This window comes from Cherax quadricarinatus, chromosome 34 (genome assembly GCF_038502225.1).
Source record: "Cherax quadricarinatus isolate ZL_2023a chromosome 34, ASM3850222v1, whole genome shotgun sequence".
Classification (NCBI taxonomy): Eukaryota; Metazoa; Arthropoda; class Malacostraca; order Decapoda; family Parastacidae; genus Cherax; species Cherax quadricarinatus.
In genome coordinates, this window is record NC_091325.1 from 17,670,757 (window position 1) to 17,695,368 (window position 24,612).

The window sequence follows — 24,612 nt, forward strand, 5'->3', positions numbered from 1 at the left end:
TTTCGAGATTAGGTGTGAAGTTACTAAAGGTGGTGGCCAAAGGGCTGAGGAGGAATTGTTGAGGTGTTTTGGACATATAAAGAGAATGGAGGATAATATGATGACTAGGAGGGTTTCTATATCTGGGATGGAGAGAAGAAGGGGTAGAGATCGTCCTAGGAACGGGTGGAGAGGGGTGGGATTAAAGGAGATTTTGAGTGCTAGAGGCTTGTGTGAGCTTGTTAGATTGGAGTGGTCGCAAATGGTTTTTGTGATCTGACGAGCCGTTGGAATGTGAGTAAAGTAATATTTATGAAAGGATTCAAGGAAACCGGTTTGCCGGACATGAGTCCTGGAGGTGGGAAGTACAGTGCCTGCACTCTGACGAAGGGTGGGGATGTTGGGGTTGGAGTATCATCTGAACCGTAATGGCAGAACCTCTGGCAGCTTAGTGAATAAATAATAATAATAACATCTTTATTTACTACAAGCACATGTACATGGTATATAAGCCTATCTGACATCAATGAAATACTATTGTATAGAAAGCCCCTTGTTATGCTGAACATTTCGGGCAAATTAGGTCAATGTCCCAGGATGCGACCCACACCAATGTTTCTACTCTGGCTGGGAATCGAACCCAGGCTCTCGCCGTGTGAAACGAGAGCTTTAACCACCAGACCACCAGAGTGACAATGTATTTTCTTTTTTGAGTTCCCCTACCACGGTGGCAGACGGCTGGGATGTTAAAAAATATGGTTACTGTTCAAATCAGAAAACCAGTGAGTAATCCATATCTTTGAATATTCCCACAAATGGAAATAAGTCACTCTGTCTGACTTTTTGGGTTATCCTAGGTTCTCTACACATATGCTGCTATATATGATAATTCTATGTAACTGTATTTGTGTATACCTGAATAAACTTACTTACTTACTTACTTACTTACTTACTAAACAAGGCAAGGGTGAATTACAAGCACTGGTGGCAGATGGAATAATGCACCTATAACTCAATTATGTACATACAGTATACAAACTTCTTAAAGCAACCAATGTCAAGAATATCTTGCAAATTTTGCCAAGGTTGAAAACGAAAACTAGTATAGTACTAAGAAGTAAACACAACTTTGTAATGCCCAAAATACGTAGTCAAGCGTCAAACACCAATTACACGGTGATAGAATGAGTTACCTGGTCATGTCAAGGCCAGTCTTAGTATAAAACAATTTAAATTTTAAATTTCAGACATTTATTTTCAGTCATTATACGTACTTTAAAGAGCCAGTAGTTTGCAGTATAACAGACAAGAAGAGAGCCAAAGAGTAATAAACGTTCAGAAGGGAAGGGTAATAATTTGTTGTGTTGATAAGATGTTCATAATTGATTAGTTTGATATATTCATGTATTTATAATTGATGTCATATAAAACCTTTTCTTGTATGTTCTTTACCGAAAGTCTAATAAAAATCGTAGTATTTTGAAAATCCACGTCGGCAACTCTACAGATGGACGTGGAAACAAGGCAGGCAGCTGCTGAGGCCTGGCCCACACCACCTCCACATGGTCCCACCTCAGTAACGGCCAAGTCTGTGGAACGTAGTCAGCTAGGTTTGGTGGAGCTTTGTGTACATTACCTTTGGTGACAGTGTACATCAACAAGATTAATAATATTTGCCACGAAGGTAGGTTGTGTGATATTATTTTTGACGATATATCATGGTAATAGTCTTTTAAGTGGTGTTTAGATGCTACTGTAAGTTTGTGTGTAGGTACACACAAATAGTTACCCAAATAATCATACATAGTAACATGTGTAAATTACTTAGGATAACCTAAAAGAGTCAGAAGGGCTCTTGCTACTCATTGAATCAGAGCTTGATTATCCAGTATTTCACAGGCTCTGTATGAATAACATAATGAAGGGGCAGTACTAGCCCGTTCTAGTTTCTAGTTTGATATCTCTATTATACACCCCATACCCACCCTGTGGGCGGTAGTCAAAAGATTACGAGAGGTACATAATGGGTCCAGGGACTGTCCCCCCAAAGTTTTGATAGCTGGAGCAGGCCCATGCTAGGCATGTCCATGTAAAACCTAATCACGCTAGTTCTCGCATTAATGAGGCTATTTCGAAGCTTCTTCCACTCGTTAACCCCTCAAGGAAGGTTCCTTGATGTTGGTGAGGGGCTCTTGATTTAGGAAATTGGATCTGTGCTCCGGTTCCCCGAATTAAGCCTGAATGCCTTCCACATCCCCCCCCCCCACGCGCTGTATAATCCTCTGGGTTTAGCGCTTCCCCTTGATTATAATAATAATTCCACTCGTTAAAAACTGTTAAATCCGTGCTTTCGTGTATCCTTTCTAAATTGCAATTTATTTTTGAAGACTGCTGCAAGTCTTTCTTAGTGTATAGAAAGTAATTATCTGGTCTTTCAATTAGTACATTTCAGTAATCCCAATTCTACGAAGATAGGCCTTAAACCTATCTTTGTAGTAAAGGGGCTTTTGGCATGTACAACCAATCACTATTTTGTAAAACTGTATCATGTCCAAATAATAAATAAGTGCAGGGAATAAATATCGCCAAACATTCACCCCCCCCCCCGCCCCATCTATTTTGTTGCGCATGTACTAAACTAATTGTGATCGTAGGGGTACACTGTATGTACTTTTTTTTTTTTTTTTTTTTTTGTGTGCTGTATAACCCTTAACACTTAATTTTATTGTAGGAATGTTCATTCTGTAATGTACAGAAAACTGGGCGGCATGGTCAGTCTACCGGCTCTCGGTGGTTTAATTCCTGACATGGATGGAAATGGCACAGGTACACAAATACACACTTTATCGGAGTAAAGTGCAAGTTACCTAAGATAATCCAAATCAGTTACGCATGTTTCCTTGTACCTCTTCCATTATGTTCACCAATGGAAATAAGTGACTCCAATAGAATGTCACTAACTTTTTGGTTATCCTAGGTAGTTACCCCATGCTGCTGTGTGATAATTTGTAACTATTTGTCTGTACAAGAATAAATCAGTGGTCCTCCCTAGCCAGATTGCTAGTGCACTCTACTCTCGCACAGATCCGGTGTCGATCCCCAGTACGGGTGGAAACCGCTAGGACGTGTTTCCTTGAGACCTATCCCTGTTCACCTAGCAGAGAAATAGGTACCTGGGTGTTAGTAGACTGGTATGTTGCATCCTGGGGACAAAATTGACTAAATTTGTCCAAAATTATTTGTACTAAGGCTTTCTATATAGTATGTCATTGTCAGCTAGGTCTATATATCTTATACGTGTAATTGTAGAAATTATTACAAGTAGGTACCTGGGTGTTAGTCGACTGGTGTTGGTTATATTCTGGGAGGGGGGGGGGGATAAGATTAAAGGATCCCAATGGAAATGACATTCCTTGTGACTTGCTTTCATTCTGAGTGGCTAACCCTCTCGGTAGTCCTAACAAATCACACATTGTGAAAAACGTCATTATCATCCAGTGATTGTGTAACTGTTCCTGGATAAACTTGCCTAGTATACTTTATAGGAAGCTTCTGGTTATACAAAGTCTTCTGGGCATCCAAACTGCTGAACTGTTATTTAATTTTTTTTTTTATATTTTATTTAAAACTCAGGTACAAAAATATATGGGTACATAATCAATATGTAACAAGATACAGGCAGTAAAACGATAATCTGCAGTGACTACACAAATACCAAAGAAGCACTTATATAATGACATCAGAATTGGCTGCTGCACTCCAGTCAAACACTTTTATGTACCGTGCTTCACGTGAAAAAATGGTCTTATAATAACGATAGTCCTACTTAGTAATGCTGACACTCCCCCCCCCCTTGAAAAACATACCACTTTCACCTGAGTATACTCATTGACATCTCTTATACATTTATTAGAGCATTAAGGATATCATTGACAACATGTATAAACACAATCCAGCCATCTAAAAGGCTGACTATAATACAAGAAAAGTCTGAACATGATGGCACACATCCACCAAAGAAACCAATCCACACCCTAACCCTCATACCCCATGATAACAATCAATATCGTGCACGGTGGTGGATTTAATACACTACCGCTGACTCTTCACCCCCCCCCCCCCCACATGCCTAGTAACTGTTTGCCGTCACCACTCATAACCTCCATCAGTCATTGAATTTAAAAATACATTAAGGTACAATAACAAAGGAATATGAGAACCCCTTATCGTCTCCGCCACTGAAAAATAAAAATGTTACATTTTCTAGTTACATATTGCTGATTCGTCTTTGTGCTTACAAAATATCCCCTATGCTTTTTATCTCTTTACTCCAAAGCTAAAAACCAGATTATACATTTCATCAATCAAATTATATTACAATAAGCATAATAATATCAATACTTATCATCCGACTAATAGGTGTACATTATTATCACCCTGAGTTCCATGAAATTTACATAAGAATTAATACATATACATGTATTGACAATCCTCACAATCCTTCCCGTCTTCTAAATACAGTGTACACATATCCAATGACATTTCGTTATGATCCAATCATATTTACTTTACACTTCCCCCTTTCCCCAGTGCAAGATAAATGCCACTTGCACTAGTCACAACACTTTACATTGTTCACTTAAAACGTATAAAATAAGAACTAACATAAATAACTTATAACAATATATAGATAGTAATTATTTGACAGTGAAGAATACCAGCTAATATAGTACCAGTACACTAGAAATTGTAACTCACTCACTAATACATATTCCCATTTTTTATGTATTATGTCCAACAAGATATATATATTTATTAACAATGTTCCAGAGCAATATCAGACTTACTCTGTCATGCACTAAGTTACACAACATAACTTATGGCTCCTAATAAAACATGTACCGGGCAGTACTACCTCAATCATTAACAAAACCAACCTGGCAAAAGACACTTCAGAAAGCCACCCCCTGCCATCCCCTGACCCCATACTATCTGTATTAAAAAAAACACAAACTCACGTTCCCTTCCATGCTCAAGTTCGTACCTGACGTCGAAAGTCATAAAAACCCCTGTCTCTTAACCAAATGTCACCAGTTCACCCCCCCCTACGCCCCCCCATTCCTAACGACTTTACACCCATATGCTCCACTACCACACACTTTTATTCCACCTTCCATCCTCCACTAATCTCAAAAAAGAACAAGAATGCCAGTTTAGGGAGAACCAGCCCAATCCAGCTCTAAACTACACCCAACCCTAACATTACACCTACCGACAGATTACGATAACCCAAGGGAAAACTATTTACCCACAACCTCCCATATAGTATCCTATTTCTGCATACTGTACGATACACACTCGCCGCAAGCGCCCGCACCCTATATTCACCACCCACCTCCCGCATGCACCAAGACACATACAAAAAATCTGCCACTACATACATCACTGCCCTCCGAATGTCCTTGGAAACCCCTCCCACATCAAAATGCAAAGCCCTCAAAGTCGAAATGTTTCTTCCCCCTCCCGCCACTATACCCAGAACTCTCGCTAACCATGCCCTTACAAAACCCAAGGTTTCACAAAAATATATGGCATGAAAAGCCGTCTCCTCTTCCTCACAATGCAAACAAGTGCCAGCACCTACATAACTCATTCTATATAGCACTGACGTTGTAGCTAGAATTCCCATAAAGAATCTATAAACCACTTCACGAACCCTTGGCTTTAATCTGATCTTCCGAAAGTCTTCCCAAATGCCCCTCCAATCATACATTGGGTATGTAGCTACTCCCTGTATCACTGTACCCTGCCAACCTGTCCTCCCAAGCCTACTTACCCTTACTTTTTTTGCTTCCCTTACTGCCAACAAATTTCGCACCATATCTTCACACTCCAGTAGTGCCTTTCCCTTCCACCATTTTCGCACATCCTTCATGACCTCTCCCACCCTTCTACCCCTCTCCCCTCCCACCCTCGAGTATCGCTGCTTCACATACACTGCCTTCACTCGTGTGTCCAAAGGTATAAGACCCAGCCCACCCTGCCGCACGCCCATCATCACCACCTCCTTCCGTAGCCATGGCTTCCCATAACCCCACACATACCTCAAAACCACCCTCTCCAGTTCCTGAATATCACACGACCTCAGGGGATATATTTCTGCCACGCCCCACACTTTACTGTACACAAGTGTATTTACTACCACTACCCTCTGCTGCAATGTTACATCCCCAGCCCTCCACCCGCGCATCCTACCCATCGCTCTACTCACTACTTCCTTGGAATTTATTCTGTGCCTCCCCAGCGTCCGCCATATACACAACCCCACATATCTTAATTCTATCCACTACGTTCCACCCATACTGTTCCCCCAAACACCCCCCCCCCCCCACCCACGTGCCTACTTCTAATAACTTTGACTTTGCTCCATTAACCCTCATCCCTGTCGCCCCACCAAAAATCTCTATTATACGTCCCACATTCCCCAATCCTATTTCCCCTCCTACCAAAACTGTGGTGTCATCCACATACCCCACAATACCACATCTCCTAGGACCCACCTCTCCCTGTTCTCACACTCCTTCCTCTATAAGCCTATAAAAAGGGTCCTGCATGCATGCAAAGAGGATTTGAGACAAGGGGCAACCCTGTCGCAAACCCATCCCCATCTGCACTGGCAACCCTAACTTCCCATTAACCTGAACCCTGACCGTTGCAGGCATATACAAAGTAGTCGCCCAGCGCACAATCTCATCACCAAAACCCTGTTTTTTTAAAATACACCACAACATATGTCTATCTACACTGTCATAAGCCTGCTTCCAATCAATCCCCAAGATCCCCCCCCCCCCCCCCCCCGTTGTCTACCCTCCACAAAATCCTTAATTCTTCCATGCCCCTCACGCATACTTCGACCTGGAATTCCACACTGTCCTCTATGTAGGACTCGGTCAAGCACCTTTTTCATACGGTTACCTAAAACCTTTGCAAAAACTTTATAATCTGCACACATGAGGGAGATTGCCCTAAAAGCACCCAAGGTCTTCCCCCCCCTCCCTTATAGACCAAAACTACTACCCCCGTGCCCTGCGATTCCCCCAACACTCCCCTTTCCTTCATACAGTTAAACAACCGGACCAGACATTCCTTCATACAATCCCAATGTGTAATATAGAAATCATTAGGAATTCCATCAATGCCCGGCGCTTTCCCCTACTCAAGCCCATTATCGCCTCCTCCACCTCCTCCTCACTGATCCTACCCTCTATTACCGCACTCTCCTCCTCCCCTAAAATACCTCGAATTCCTTCTCCCAGAATCTCTCCCTCCTCTCTCCTCCCTCCCTCTGCTTAAAATTCTCCCTAAACCAATAATCAGCATAATTGCTCATTCCATCGGTGGTACTAAGTACCTGCCCCACCCTATATCCCCCCACCCCTTTACACACCTCTAATCCCATAATCGTGGTCATCTGTTGCCTATTTCTAAATCTCCTCAAAACACATCCTGACGGTTTGTCGCCCCATAGAACCTCCTCTAAACCTTCCCTCACACGTATCGCATCAAAACGAGAATTTTGTATATCCCTCAATCTTCCCCTTAAAACCTCTATTTCTCCATGTCTAGCCCCCCCTCCCCCTTCATAACAATCATTTAGCTGCCCCTCTAAATATTTCTGTAAACCATACCTCCACCTCGCCTCATCCCTTCCTCTATGCTGGTAATACTCCCTAATCTGCAATTTAGCGTGCTTCTCCCACCATTCCAAGACATCCTCCTCTTCGTTGCGAGCCTCCCATAGTTGCTTCCACCATTCCCTAAAAAACAACCCCTCCCCCTCTCCCTGAAGTAGCCTCACATTCATTTTCCAATAACCCACATACCTACGAACCATCCCTTCCCATGCCATCTCTGCCAAAACGGCACGATGGTCCGAAAAACCTAAATCTATCGTCATTACACGTTCTACTGTTATATCTCGAGTTATATATATACGATCCAACCTGGCAGCATAACCCCTCCGCATAAACGTGTGCTCTACTTTCCACCCATCGCCCCTGACTGTCATAAACCCCTGCATCCCTCAACAAATCCCTCAATACCCCAAGCACACACCCTGCCCCTCTCGGCTCCACATCCTTATTCCTGATTACACAATTCCAATCCCCACCTATTATAGAAACCATTGGTAAACCCCGCATGTAGAAAAGCAAAACCTCCCTTACAAAATTCACCTTTACCCGTATGTTACTATCTGCCGGCATATATATCCCCAGAAAACATACTCTAATCTCGCCCCATATCCCTTCCACCCTCACCACCCTCCCCTCCCCTCCCTCTTCCCACTTGAGCATGTGGAATGGGCTGGACTCTGCCACTGCCACCCCACCCTTTAATTTCCCTGAACTACCAACATACATCCTAAAACCGTTCAGCCTCAACTCTCTGCCATACTTGAAATTGTGTTCTTGAATAAAACACACATCAATGTTAAAACGCCGCAAAACATCCTCCAACCATACTCGTTTACCGTCAGCTCTAAGGCCATTCACGTTTATCGTTAGACACTTAAAGATTCAGAAAGGGTGGCTTTCCTCTGTCTCTGTGTCCTGTCTGTTCCACTTTTTGCTGCTTCTGTCTTTTCTCGTGCACTCTTTCCCGCCTGTACCCCCTCCCCCCCCTGTGCACTACCCTGCCCTTTCTTAATCACTCCTGCCCACGTCTTCTTCCCTGTACGCTGAGCTGGTGTTATAACCTCCTCATCCGACGAGCCTCCAGCCCTCTTTCTAGATGTGCCCTCAATTTCCATATCAGTATTTCCATTGCCCTTGTGCACCTCAGCTTCCACCTGTAGCAACTGCAACATGCCAGGCTCTGACCCCAGAGGCTCTGGAATCTGCTCAATCAAGTCCTTCTCCACCGTCAGAATTCTCCTGTCTGTAGCTGGGTTCTCCTCCGCAGGCACGTCCAGGAAAGACTTAATCATCTCCTGTAGGGGCGTAGATAACTCCTGTGGATCACCGGTCTCTCCCACCCCCACAGGCTGCTGCTCAACTCCCGGGCCCGTTTGCGGGGGAGTATCCGAAGCCACTGGTAGTGTCACACAATTCTCTAACACGCCCTCCACTTCGTCCGCCCAATTACCTTTGCCTGCTGCACTCAAATTCTTCGGTAGAGGTTCCGCCTGAGACTCTGTGGCTACTTGCCGCTCCCAAGGCCGCGGCGCTGCTGCTTTACCACATCCGGCCGCCATGTGGTCAAAAGCGCCGCACAGGCGACACGTCTTTCGTTGTCCCGCGTAGGTCACGTACAGCTGTGTCCTAAAATCCTCCAGGACAACATACAATGGAATAGGTCTTCTTAAAGACATCTTGACGGTGTAAGATCCACCCGGCAACCCTTCATAGATTCCCTCCGTCCATCGAACTAAAGTTATATCATGCACCTCACCATATCTTTGAAACGTCTCTCGATATCTACATCGTCTGCCTCGAAAGGAACGTTGCGGATCCTCACCCAGGTGTAGTATTTTGAGGCATCCCGCAGGCGTACCTCCAGACCAGATGATACGGTGATGTTCTTCTCCTGGTACTGAGTCACCGTCCTTTCATATGCCTCCACTGTGCAGAACTTTATGAAGATTCGTGATGATCCATTAAGTGCTATTCCGTGTAAGTCTTCAACTTCAATGCCAAACGTGTCCCGTATAATCGTTGGTAATAATACAGAGGCATTCGTAGGGTAAATTGCCCCTTTAACAAGGTCAACACACACGGTGTTGCTCCTCCTGCGGTAGCTGGCAGCCATCTTGGTGAAAACAGGAAGTTGCGCACCAGAGAAAGCAAGAGCTGTTTGCGCAGTGCGTCCACTCAGCCCGAAAGCGAAGAGGACAATGACTGTTATTTAATTAGGTTGGTTCTGCAGTGTTATAGTTGGCAATCCCTTCAAGGAAGGTCCTTGATGCTGGTGAGGGGCTCTTGATCTAGAATTGGATGTGTGCTCAGATTCCCTGAATTGTCTGAATACCTCCCATCCCCCCCCCCACATGCACTGTATAATCCTACGAGTTTAGTGCTCCCCCATGATTTTGATAGCAATGTAATAATTTGGTTTTGTTTAACATTTGTAATGTTGAATACTGAAGTAGAACAGTGCTTTATATATTTTGAAATACTGATAGCAGTGACAACCATATGGATAGTATTATATGGATTAGTAAGAAAGTTTATTCAGGTATACAGTTACATATATTATTGTACATAGCATGTGTAGAGAACTTAGGATAACCCAAAAAAGTACTGATAGGGATGCTGTTAATAAAACTTATTATGGGAGTGCTAAACCTGTAGGATTATAGTGCATGTAGGGGGGGGGATGGAAGGTATTCAGGCTCCAATTTGGGGAACTGGAGCATGGATCTAATTCCCTAGATTAAGAGCCCCTGATCAGCGTCAAGGAACAGTCGTGAGGGGTTATGCAATATGTCTATTCAGAATTTAGGCTAGATTGATTCTTAATAGCTATTTTTGAAGCCGGTTGTCAATAGGAGCTTTTGCACTTTCTGGTAGGGAGTGTGTAATGTTAGGGTCCTTTATTTGCATAAACAAATAATTTTATTTCTTTGAAAGATTACATTGAGAATATGAAATAACAATGAGTTGCAGTGCAAAGAGCCACTATCATGCCTAGGCACTATGAGCAGACTTAATGTAATGGCTTAGACTACTTAATACCAAATAAATTTATCATAGTTTGTTGTACATCTGTTTTTATTTATAGTAGACATTAATTTTACTCGAATTACAATAGTTTCAATAATAAATATTGAAATTATATTATGGGAATATAACATTTAGTTGTTGAAACTAGTTTACAGTATGAGAATGCTAAAATTGGGTGTAAGGCAGTATTGTTTTGGGTAGATATTTTCACTACAATGTAGTATATTAATCAATGTATGAACTTTGGGCATCTTGTTTAAAAGTTTTAAGATTTAGGTAATTAGGAGATTTTTGGTAAGTTAAATATTGAGTATTTAGTTTAGGGTGAGTAAGTGGTTTTTGAGAAGTCGTAAATTGATGGTCAAACTGGGTTACTTTAGTATTTACTAGTAATGAATTCCAAATTTTGGCCCCTTTATGTGCATAGTTTTTACAATATGGACTGTGTACATCAAAGATCTGTTGTGTATTATGGTTGTGTCTTAAGGTTGGTGAGAAGTTTGAGTATGTATGAATAAATATGGATGTTCTTTACAGTGAGCAGTTTGACTTTAACCCTTTGACTGTCGCGGTCGTATATGTACGTCATGGGAGATACCGTGTTTGACGTATCTATACGCATAAATTCTAGCGGCTTCAAATCGAGCGGGAGAGGGCTGGTAGGCCTACACGAGAGAGAATGGGTCTCAGTGGTCGGTGTGCACCCTGTGAAAAAAATCTGGGACTCAGCAGTGCATTGTGGGAACGCCATCTTGGTAGTCCATTTTCACCATGCCTCGCGGTAAGAAGTTCCTCACTCCTCGGCGGATTGGAGGTCTTTTGTTCCCAAGTGATAGCTCAAACAGTGATGATAGTGTCAGTGAAAGTGAATTCCATGGTTTTGAAGCGGGTGTGACCGAGAAAATTACCCAGGATAACATAATTAGTGATGAAAACCCAGATGACCCACAACCATCCACCTCTGGTGCTAGGCCGGCTCGTTCATATTCACCTGTACCAGGACGAAAGAGGAAACTATTTGCCCGTGTACAAGACTCAGATGTGAGCAGTGCAAGTGATAGTGATAGTGATTTCAAGGTTATTGAAAGCACTTCTAGTTGTGACAGTGAGGGTGAATATTCCCCAGTGAAACGGCAGTATGTACGACGTCGCATGCGGTCTGGTAGTGTGCCATATGCTCTTCCAAGAGGAAGGAGTACATCTCGGAGCACATCCCGTGGCCCTACACCACGTCCTGATAGTGAAGATGACGATATTGTTACGATGGGTATAAATGATGTGAGTGAGGCAGCAGGCGGTGGTGGTGATAGTGACGGTGCCATGAGTCATGTGACACCAGCAGCGGGCCACGCTAGTGCCCGCGCTGCTGACTCTGCACAACTACAACCTGCTTCGGCCGACCCCCCACACTCACAACCACAACCACAACCTGCACAACCACAACGACATTACAATATCCAGAACGCACCAGCTGACCGCATCTGGGATTGGCATCAAGATGACGAGTTTGTTCCCAATCCCCATGACTTTGATGAAGGACAAAGTGGAATACGGCCATCATGTACACTTGGGAACAATCCCACTGAACTGGAATGCTTTCAGTTGTTCTTCGATGAACCCCTGATGGACATTATTGTCAGGGAAAGCAATACATACTATGAGTACACCATGGCAAACACTATGCTTTCACCAAGATCACGCCTACACCAGTGGAAGGACACAACTGTGGCAGAGATGTATCTGTTCTTTGCCACAATAATGCTTATGCCACATGTGTATAAGCATAGTGTCAGCACATACTGGGCGACAGACCGCCTGATTTCAACCCCTGCTTTCAGTGACATTATACCAGTGAATAGATTTGTGTTACTGTTACGTATGTTACACTTTTCAGACAAAACCAGGCCTGACAGAAGCGACAGGTTATATAAGATCAGACGTGTGTTTATGTACCTGAAACAAAAGTGCTGTATGTATTTTTATCCCTTCAGGAAGCTTGTTATTGACGAGTCTTTGATTTTGTTCAAAGGAAGACTCTCATTCAAGCAGTATATACCAAGCAAGAGGAAACGCTTTGGTATAAAGTTATTTGTTCTGTGTGATTGCAAAACTGGTCTGGTTTTGGATATAATTGTGTACACTGGCGGTAAAACAATGGAAGATACCAGGAAGTTACTGGGTATCTCTGGTGATGTGGTTAGAACAATGATGGAGCCATATCTTGGTAAGGGGCATATTTTATATACTGACAACTGGTACACAAGCCCTATACTCAGTGATTTCTTGCGAGTGAACATGACAGATGTGTGGGGCACAGTGCGTAGAAGTCGTAAACATATGCCTAGGTTCGAAGCTGGCAGTCGTAGAGGTGAAGTGCAGGTGTTTGCTGCCAATGACATCATGGCATTTCGGTGGCATGACAAACGTGATGTCACACTGCTGACATCAGTTCACCGACACGAAATGGTAGAGACTGGCAAGCAGAATAGAGAGACCAAAGAACCTATTGTAAAACCTGCAGCTGTGATGGATTACAACCTCAATATGCGCTTAGTGGACAAATGTGACATGCAGATTGGGTTTGCTGACTGTGTTCGCAAGAGTTATAAGTGGTACATAAAACTGTTTTTCCATCTTCTTGACATTTCCATGCTGAATGCTTATAATATGTATAAGTTGAAGACCAAGAACAAACCCAAATATGGTGAATTTTGTTTGTCAGTCATCAGACAAATAATATTCAAGTACCAAGAAACAACACCTGCAATAGACCAGCGCCCACGAAATTATCAACACATGTCCTCTCGTCTGAGGCCTGGTGATCACTAACCCATACCACTGCCTGCTACTACTGCCAAGAAAAATGCTCAGAAGAGGTGTTTTGTCTGTGGACATACCACAAAACGCCAACAAAAACGCAGAGACACACGTTTTATGTGTGAGGAGTGTAAGACACCATTGTGCTTATACCCATGTTTCAAAGAATTCCACAAGCTGCAGCACTTCTAATAAAGTGTCCAGTGATTGTACATATGTATATATATTATAAAGCAATCGTAATAAACATTTGTTTACATTGTTTGTGTAAACAAGTTTTAGCAACATTATAATGATACGAGTGTTTTTGCTATAATTGTGTTACATTCAACGAGTGTATATTTGAACATTGCACAATAATTTGGTCTCACAGGCCACAAAAGTTATGTGAAAAAATAAAATAGTGAAAAAAACAAGAAACCATCGAATACAAGTAAATAAAAGTTTACCGGGTGAGCGGCAGTCGCCGCTGTTGCCGCCAGCAGATCAATTTCAGCAAACTTCAGGACTCTATATCTCGGTAAGTACTGATGGGAAAATTTTTTTTTGGGACTAAAACAATCAGAAAAATAATCTTAACATTTTCATAAGAAAAAATAATTTTTTTTTTTTTCGAATATTTTGCGACACCAGAAACAACTTCAGGATTTGGCCCTTCGACAGTCAAAGGGTTAATATTGAAGTATGCTCTCAGGAGTGGGAATTTATCATTCTGACTGCAGCCTTATGCTGGGTTATTAATGGTCTTAGGTGATTTAATGTTGATCCCCATGCACAAATTCCATATGCAAGATAAGGGTAGAGGAGTGAATGATAGTGCAAGGAGAGTTGATTGTGGAACATAGTACCCTATCTTTGAGAGTATGCCTACCATCTTAGATATTTTCTTGGAATTTTGTTGTATGTCTGGAATTTGAGGCTACTGTCAAGGTGTATTTCATATAGTGTTATGTTAAGTGCAACATTTGCAGCTTTGTTTCCAGACTTAATGAAATAGGTTTTGTCAGTATTGAGGGCAAGCTTATTAATCATCCAGGTAGATATTTTCTGCAGTTTGGTATTGTTGGCCAGTATGACTGGGTTTGGGCGAGTGAAGATGTATGCTGTCATATGTAAGTAATGTGGGTTCGAGTAGTTGTGATGCATTCATTAGGTCATGGATGTAAATGAAAGAAGTGGACCAAGGACACTTCCTTGTGGGGGACACTGTGATTGGTAGAGTAGAAGTTTGCTCCATTTGTGTACACACTGGCTTCTGTTACTAATGTATGACTTTAGGTAGTTCAGGGAGTGCCCTCTTATAACTGTTAATTTGATGTGCTGCAAATCATGATCAACTGTATCAAAAGCTGAGAAAAATAATGAACTGACCCTACCTATTGACTGCTTAAACACCTGTCCGTCAGACTACCTCATGGGCACCTACCCGAATACACTATTCCTAACCCCAACCAACCCAACAGAAGTCTCGCTCAGCACCCTTAAAAACAAGGCACGAGACAAATAACGAAACTTTTTTTTTTTTTTTTTTTTTTTACATGTTTTCTCCTGCCTTGTTTTTTAAGGGTGTTGAGTGAGACTTCCGTTGGGTTGGTTGGGGTTAGGAATAGTGTATTCGGGTAGGTGCCCATGAGGTAGTCTGACGGACAGGTGTTTAAGCAGTCCCTAGGCAGGGTCAGTTCATTATTTTTCTCAGGAAAGAGGTCCATTATGCTTTTTATAAACCTGCTATCCATTTTTAGGGTATTAAATAGGTTTTTCATTGAAAGTTACATTTTGGACAAATAGGAAAGAAGCCAATCTAAAATACACCAGTCATAAAATTGTCAGGTTAAGTTTGGTAGCATTGTTAGGTTATATAGATGAACGTCTTTTTCCATAGCCATAAATATACTGTATATTTTCATTGCACAGCACTAAATGTTGGATTTACATACACCTGGTCCTAAAGTAAACATTGATTTTTCTTGTATTCTTTTGTTGCTCTCCAGAAAGAGTTGTAGTGCTGGGTTGAAGTTTTTCAGGTTCCTATATAAATAGAAATGCACTGTAGTAGGAGTGTTTTGGAAGATGAGTAGTGGGAGTGTTGGAACCTTATTGGATGATTGTTCCAATTGCTGATTTCTTTGGTAACATTAGCTTTCAGGTGATTTGCTGTTTTAGATCCCCAAGCACCTACAAGTGAGGTAGTAATAATTATAGTAGTACAGGGTAAGTAATGTTTGTATAGGTGTATTACTAAATGCATTTTTTGCTATTTAAGTGTATGACATTTTAAGGTGGAACTTGTAGACTTGGTGTATTCTGTATTAATCTTTGTACATGGTTATGTAGTTAATATTAAAATGACATTTTTAACATTGATCTTGAGGGCACAGTGGTGACTTTCATTCCATATTAAAATAACATAAAATTTAGGCAATGTGCATGTCATGATATTTCACTTATTGTATAATTCAGCAAGTAAATTAAGGCAGATATTTCCTAGTTGTCTAATGCTGAGCTCAAGCTTTGCGTTAAGCTACTTGGATTTTAAGTTGTGCTTTGAGTTAAGGCTTCTGGCCGTAGCTGAAACTTGAGCAAGGTCAAACTTTTAGCTCCGACTTCACGTTTTAGGAAGCCGTTTGCTTCTAGAACTGATTTCAGTGTATTGTGTAGCTCCAACTTCTAATCCTATCAGTTGAGCTGGATTTTGTGGGGTTGGAGCTAACCTTCCCTTCCTTGGATCAATTCAGATCCCTTCCCATTAAAGGGCATTGTATGGCTCCATGTTTAGTCTCTCATGAAACTAGTTATAGTAATAAATGTAATACTGAGTTTACCTAGGTTTAGTGATTTCACTTGTCAGTGTTATAAATGTCCTGGAGATTCGTTGTGCAGAAGTTGTCAAAGTCTGTACAAGCAGACTTAATGTATACCTGGAGGGATTGGGGGGGGGGTGGAATTTGGGTCCCCAGTCTTGGGGGCCCCTGAAGCTTATTGTTTTTAGTGTACTCATGGCACCCCTGCTTTCATTGGTGGTAGTTGCATCTTCTGCCAAGTCTTTTGCTTTCGTGAGGAGTAATTTTCGTATGTAGATTTGAGACTAGTCCTTCTGGTATTTTCAGTAGTATTGTGTAACTCCTGCATTTCAGGGAGTACAATCAAGAGGCTAGTAATTTAGGTGCTTATTGTACTTAAACATGCCATGAAAGCTCTGTATATTTTCCAGATTTGCAGTTTCACCTGCCCTGAAGGGGGCCATGTAGTGTAGCCTGACCTAACATAATCAGATGAATTTTTTCCGTTGTGATCTTCTGTAGCATGCAAAACTGTCAAATTGTTACAAATAGCAATTTTACAGGTGTTAGTGAAGAAATTGTTCAGGTGTTGGTAACTCTAGGAATGGAAGGTAAAGTATTAGCTATGGTTTGCTAGGCATGTCGTGTGACTGATTGGTCAGGTGTTACATGACGATACTAATGGTTGGTTGTAACTTCCATGGTGCATTCTAGCATAAAGGTAGCTAATGCAGTATTGGACAAGAATTTATTCCCTTGTCAGAACTCCAACATTACGTAGCATCCATGATACAGTACAGTTATGTGATAGTTACATTCCTGAAAACTGTTAGGTCAGTGTTAGATAAACTGAAGAACTTGAGAAAAGTAGGGTTACGTTCCTGGGAGCCACTAAAAAGCCAAACAATTTTTTTTAGACCAATAGCTCTTACAAAAATAATTGAATGAAATTGTAGTTGATTGTTGATATGTTTTTACTGTATAATAAGACCACAAATGCAACAGAAATATCTTCAAATTGTGTGTGCTGGTGGTTTGTGGATGATTGTGAAGAGTGGAGATGCACGGTTTGGCCCTACTGGGCTGAGGTGGATGGTTGTTGGTTGTCGGTTGTCAGCAGAAGTGGATGGTAGAGGTTCTGGTGGTACTAAAGTCAGTGTTGTATTGGAGTGTGCATAAATTATGTGAAGGATCTCTGGCCTCTTACCCTGCAGTACATTATACAGCTGACAGTAAGGCATAAGCTGGTCTAGACCCAGTTTCAAAGCATTGCTTCTAGATTTGTCAGGGTCCTCTTCAGTGAAAGTCTGCATATTTACCAATAATATGGAACTGCTCGCATAACTGCTGCAGTGTTAATAGTTTTTCTTCCGGTTCTTAACCCTTTGACTGTTTAAGTCGTACATATACATCTTATGCGCCACTGTCAGACGTATTTATATGCGTAAATTCTAGCCGCTTCAAATCAAGCGGGAGAAAGCTGGTAGGCCCAGATGTGAGAGAGTGGGTCTGTGGTCAGTGTGCACCACATAAAAAATCCTGCAGTGAGTAATGAGAAAAAAAAAACTTTTTATTAAAACAGACTTTGAGGTGTATTTTCGTGTAGTATTTATAGTTGTATTCTCATTTTCATGGTCTCGGGTGATAAAATGATAAACATATTACAGAAATAAAGATTTTTATTACTTTCACAATGAAAACTACCTTGAAATTGAGCTCAAAGTAGCGGAAATGTTCGATTTTTACCAATGTTCAGGAGTAAGCAAATCACAATACACGTCCAATACACTTCAGCTGGGGAGTCTAATATTTTCACTAGTGCACTGATATTATTTATACCATTTTTACAATAATGCAGTAGTCTGCATAACGGTAAATTTTGTATTTTTTTGTATGAATAAAAAATAAAAATAGAAAGCAATATTAATATAGGAGAGGCCTAGAGAAGTGACTAATGAATAGAGGATATGTTATTTTAGTGACAAGAATGTCTACATTGTTTATTCTGGACCCTATTTTGAAATTGGCATCTTTAATTTGTGTGAAATTGGCCAAATTGCCAATTTTTGACCACTTTATTGGGCAGTTCAAATCGGTAAATGGGCAGTTTCTTGTACTCAACTGATAGAAAAAATAGTTTTAAAGAAATAGCAGAGTTTGGTCAATTGGAACAACGGAATTAGCCAAAAACAGGGCTCAGTCGGCAAAATCGCCGATGTGTATATGTCGTCGAGACCGCTAACCTCGCGGGAGCGTAATTCCGTGAGTTTTCAACCAAATTTCGTACTTTTGGTGTCATTACCATTGGGAAAAGATTCTCTATCATTTCACAAGAATTTTTTTCCCCCCAATTTATCAACGTAGAATGAGTTTCAGAAAGGGCCCTGCGACAGTCAAAGGGTTGATCTTCTGTTATGTAGCTCCCTTGTATCTGTGCGTTGCGCTCTGCCAACATTTCCTGGCCTTCTATCTTCATCTAAGAGCTTTTTCACATCTTCATATCTTCAAAACCATCACCTGGTAATCTTGCCAGCTGAAAAATTTCCTGAGGATTTGAGTGAGGGGGGGGGGGGGAAGTGAAAGAATTAACTACAGGAGGCCATAATTTTCCCCAGCCTGCATTTGATGTTGATTGGGGTACTTCATTCCATGCACTATTAGCATAGCTGATGGCATCTGCAATGTTAAATTTATTCCAGAAACTTGGTACTGCCAGGTTGGAGTCGGTCCATTGATGCAGCTTTTTTTTTTTTTTTTAACACTTGAATGACTTAACTCCCTGATCCAGCCAGTGTTTGTATTAAAGATGTATTTGGTGGTAAAAATACAACTTGCATGCAGGGTCACATCCAGCAAAGCTTGTGGAAAAGTACGGGAATTATCGAGAATGAAGAGAGCCTTGAATGCGAGGTTCTTGCTGTGGAGGTAAAACTTGACTTCAGGAATAGTGATACTTAATCAGTCAATAAATATTTCCTGTCATCCATGCTGACTGGTTTGACCTCCAAATTACTGGTAAGGTGTTCATCTACACCTTTCAAAGTACAAGGATTCTTAGAGCGGTAAATAACCATGGGCTTACACGTGAAATTGCCTGGCACAGTACCACAAAGGAGCAAAGTGAAGTGATCCTTTGCTGCCTTGAAGCCTGGTGCACTTCTCTTGCATGGTTGAGAGTGGTTGGATTTGGTAAGTATCTGCCTAGTATGGGCCAGTATGTCTACTGCAGTGTTCCTCCATTATTGTTTATAATTCCCATCTTCCTTGTACAACCACTGGACAGTAGTGCAGAAACTGCTTACAGTAGTGAAAGATGAGTGGGACTTCTAAAGTTCTGTCATACATTTAACATTGCAGCTGCCTAGCCCCACATCAGTGGTGCAGGGGATATGCTGAAATCAACAATAAATGCAGATTGGAGAGAATTATAGCTTAATGTGGTGAATAATTTAACAGGCTTTCTGTTTAGTGTCAAGGAAATTGTTCAGCTGGCAAGGCCTCTGAAGACTTGCAGGCAGAACTATCAAAGGAAGATTAAGTCCAGAGGAAATGTTGGCAGAGCTGAATTCCCTGATGGAAAGGGTTCAGAGGATTAAGAGAAGCAGCCTGCAGAGAAAGATAAAACTTAGTTATGAGTCATACCATGTTTCTGCTAAACTTGCAGACTGACTAGGGCCCTGACACATCTAGAAACTGCCAAAATTGGATACTGGACCTAGCAGTGATGCCCTACTATTGGCTGAATAAAGTATGTATTGCTGGGTAAAACAGATGTATGATAGAATACTTCAAGGCTCTTGTCCTGAGTTGACCTCGGCCCAGGAACCCAAGTCCTCTACTTCATCCAGCAGCTCGGATGCCCAGTAGGGCCATGCCACACATCTTTGTTGATGTCAAGCTACTTGAGTAACCAGAATTTAAGGTAGTTAATCACAATTCTTAACTTTCTTAGGTTATGCTAGGTGAAACCCTGTGTACTTAAATGTGCCCATAACATCTGGTTGCCCTTTAGAATTGCTGTACTATATTTTAGGCGAATTGTGTACAGCTTTTTCTCAATGACTGAGTTCAGTTCCTAAGACCACATTAACCCTTTCAGGGTTTTGGCCATACTAGTACGGCTTACACACCAAGGTTTTTGACATATGTACTAGTACGCCTAAATTCTAGCGCCCTCAAATCTAGTGAAAGCTGGTAGGCCTGCATATGAAAGAATGGGTCTGGTCAGTGTGTGTGCAGTATAAAAAAAAATTCCTGCAGCACAGTGCATAATGAGAAAAAAAAAACTTTTTGGATTAAAACAGCAACTTTGCACTGTATTTTCGTATGGTATTTATTGTTGTATTCTAGTTTTCCTAGTCTCGTTCTATAGAATAGAAGACATGTTACAGAAATGGAGATGATTTTGACTGATTTTACAATGAAAAGTACCTTGAAATTGAGCTCAAAATAGCACAAATGTTCGATTTTTACCAAAGTTCAAAAGTAAACAAATCATGCTAAGCGTCCAATACATGTCAACTGGCGAGTCTAATATTCTTTCACAAGTGCGCCGATATTATTTATACCATTTTTTACACTAATGCAGTAGTCTGCATAACTGTAAATCTTTAATTTTTTGTGAATAAAAATTCAAGTGGAAAGCAAAAGAATGTAAGAGGGGCGTTGGGACGTGACTAATGAACAGAGGAAATGTTTTAATACCAGGAATGTCTTTCTTGTTTATTCTGGACCCTATTTGGAAATTGGCATCTTTTGAAATTTGTGTGAAATTGGCAAAATTGCTAAATTCTGACCACTGTATTGGATAGTTGAAATCAGTAAATGGGTGGTTTCTTGCACTCGTTAGATAGAAAAAGTTATAGCGAAATATTCATGATTTTTGTCAACTAGCAAAGTGGAATTGGCTGGAAATGCTCAAAGTGGGCAAAATAGCAGATACATAAACATCTTCAAGACTGCTAACTTCACGAGAGTATAATTCCGTAAGTTTTCCATCAAATTTCGTACTTTTGGTGTCATTATGATCGGGAAAAGTTTTTTTTTTTTTTTTTTTTTTTAAATTTGGGCGACCCTGAGAAAGTCTGAGGGCCTGTCGGCCTTGAAAGGGTTGAATGAATTCGTCGCGAAGTGAGGAGCATACTTTAATGGTAGTGGGTTTGTCAACCATCTTTGATATTGTTTTAATGTTACCTTTGCACCATTTAAAACATTTCTGGTATATTTTAAATGTTTATACAGTAGTGTACTGTTGAAATAGAGGAAATTTGCTCTAATATATATAAATTTAGGTATAAATTCTGGTCAGAGGTGTCAAAGTAACCTGGTTTTTCCCAAAAAAGCTAATTCTTATTCTTTCACGTATAACTCCTTTTTTTTTTTTTTAACGTATACAGTGAATCCCCGCATTTCGGTGGCCACGTCTTTCGTGAAATCCGACTTTTGGCAACTTCTTTCGGCAAAATATAGCCCTGCAATTCGTGATTGGCCTCGTGATTCGTCAGTTATGCGGAACGCATCTGTGCAGCCGATACCTCAATAAGGATTCGTTTAAGACTCTGTATACCATCTACGTCAGGCCCATACTGGAGTATGCAGCACCAGTTTGGAATCCACACCTAGTCAAGCACGTCAAGAAATTAGAGAAAGTGCAAAGGTTTGCAACAAGACTAGTCCCAGAGCTACGGGGATTGTCCTACGAAGAAAGGTTGAGGGAAATCGGCCTGACGACACTGGAGGCCAGGAGGGTCAGGGGAGACATGATAACGACATATAAAATACTGCGCGGAATAGACGAGGTGGACAAAGACGGGATGTTCCAGAGATGGGACACAGACACAAGAGGTCACAATTGGAAGTTGAAGTCTCAGATGAATCAAAGGGATGTTAAGAAGTATTTCTTCAGTCGTAGAGTAGTCAGGCCATGGAATAGCCTAGAAAGTGATGTGGTGGAGGCAGGAACCATACATAGTTTTAAGGCGAGGTATGAGAGAGCTCATGGGGCAGGGAGAGAGGGGACCTAGTAGCAATCAGCGAAGAGGCGGGGCCAGGAGCTGTGACTCGACCCCTGCAACCACAAATAGGTGAGTACATTTCAGTGTGGCATGATTTGTGGGGGAGTGACCATCACTTCACGTGTTCGAAAGATATATTTCATTGTAATCCATTGGTTTTTTGTGCTTGCAACTCTTAAATAAGCCACCATGGGCCCAAAGAAAGCTCAGTGCCTGTCCTTTGGTTAAGAAGGAAAGAAACAATAGAATTCAAGAAAAAACTCGTAGCAAAGTACCTAAGTGGATGAGGAAGAGGGGAGAATGTGCCTCCTTCAGGGATTCTAATATGTACAGTACAAAAGAAGCGGGTATCGATGAAGGCTATGGCACCAGCCAGCAATAGTGTAGCATTAAGTGTGGCAAGCAAGTAAAGTGATTAAGCGACAGAAAGACACGATAGTAACTCCAATGTTCTTCGTGTATAGGGCCACTGAACATGTGCTGCCCTGCTATCTTCCACCACCCTAAACCTAGGCCAGCATCTCTTCCATCAAACTAATTAAACTAACATCTCCAAGGTAAGTGTAAATATTTCTTATTTATTAATTACGTACATTGTGTGATTAGTGGTGGCCTCTGCTGCCGCCTCCACTACCATTATGTACGGCTTCTCTGTGGCCCTTATAAACCACCACGTACATTGACATTTTATTAATTCTAGAGTATATATCAAGTTTGTTTATTAATATTGTCATACTAGATGAATTGTGATAGATAAACCGTTGATATTAGCATCATATTGAAGCATAATAAACTCCTCCCTCACCTACCTGTCTGCCATATACCAAGTCTTCAATAAAGGCAAGTGTGATGTTAAATCCTCATTTATCCATTTTATTAGTGCTCTATATTTCATTGTTTTCTGTATTTAAATCTAATATTTGATCTTTAAGAATTTTGTTAATGCTTTTGGGTGTTTGAAATGGATTAATTGTAGTAACATTTCTTATGGGGGAAGTGGTTTTGCCATTAGTGAATTTCAACTTTCAGCAGACTCTGGAACGCATTAATCACGAAAAATGAGGGTCCACTGTAATATGAAATATGGTTCTTATTGTATATGAAGAATTTAAATGCAAAAGTGAAAGTGGGGCAACTAATGGAAAACTTTTTGCCTGGAATGCAAAATTCACTGCTATACCATCTGTTCAGGTTGACCATTAATTAGGTAATAAACTAATAATACAGTGGACCCCCGGTTAATGATATTTTTTCATTCCAGAAGTATGTTCAGGTGCCAGTACTGACCGAATTTGTTCCCATAAGGAATATTGTGAAGATTAGTCCATTTCAGACCCCCAAACATACATGTACAAACGCACTTACATAAATACACTTACATAATTGGTTGCATTGGGAGGTGATCGTTAAGCGGGGGTCCACTGTATATCTTTATTTACTACAAGTACAAGGTATAAAGGCATAGCTGACATCAGTGACATTCTACTATATAGAAAGCCGCTTGTTCTGTAGAGCATTTCAGGCAAAATAGGTCAGTTTTGTCCCAGGATGTGACCCACACAAGTCTAACACCCAGGTACCCATTTCACTGATGGGTGAACACACAACCAGTGTAGGGAAAAAGTGTCCAATGTTTCCTCCCTCTTCACCGGGAATCGAACACGAACCCTCACCGTGTGAAGTGAGAGCTTTTGCCACCAGGCCATGGGGCACTGTGGTTTATTAACCCTTTCAGGGTTGGGGCCGTACTAATACGCATAAATTCTAGCGTCTTCAAATCTAGCGAGAGAAAGCTGGTAGGCCTACATATGAAGGAATGAGTGTGGTCAGTGTGCACAGTATAAAAAATAATCCTGCAGCACAGTGCATAATGAGAAAAAAACCGACCATGCTGTCGCTTTAAAACAGTGACTTTGCAGTGTATTTTCATATGCTATTTATGGTTGTATTCTAGTTTTCCTGGTCTCATTTTATAAAATGGAAGACATATTACAGATTGAGATGATATTGATTGGTTTCACAATGAGAAGTACAGTGGACCCTCGACATTAGATACTAATCCGTTCCTGAGAGCTATCGAATGTCGAAAATATCGTAAGTAGAATTAATTTTCCCCATAAGAAATAATGGAAATCAAATTAATCCGTGCAAGACACCCAAAAGTATGAAAAAAAAAAATTTACCATGAAATATTAAGTTTAATGTAACAGAATAATTACAATAACAATAATAGAATAACAATAATAGAATAACAATAATAGAATAATAACAATAATAGAATAATAACAATAATAGAATAAT

At 41.0% G+C, this 24,612-nt stretch overlaps 1 protein-coding gene across 3 annotated transcripts in view; it reads left to right on the forward strand.

Annotated features, from left to right (window-relative positions):
* The first annotated feature begins 1,505 nt into the window (after positions 1–1,505).
* The window catches only part of LOC128693792 (SET and MYND domain-containing protein 4-like), a 49,533-nt gene continuing 26,426 nt past the window's right edge, over positions 1,506–24,612 (forward strand). Inside the window, exons 1-2 of one of the 3 annotated variants that reach the window (XM_053783671.2) lie at positions 1,512–1,663; positions 22,776–22,868. The gene's annotated coding sequence lies outside the window, so the exon portion shown is untranslated. Of the gene's footprint in view, positions 1,664–22,775; positions 22,869–24,306; positions 24,406–24,612 lie in introns of all 3 variants that reach the window. The other 2 variants (XM_053783670.2, XM_053783669.2) reach the window with 2 other exon arrangements.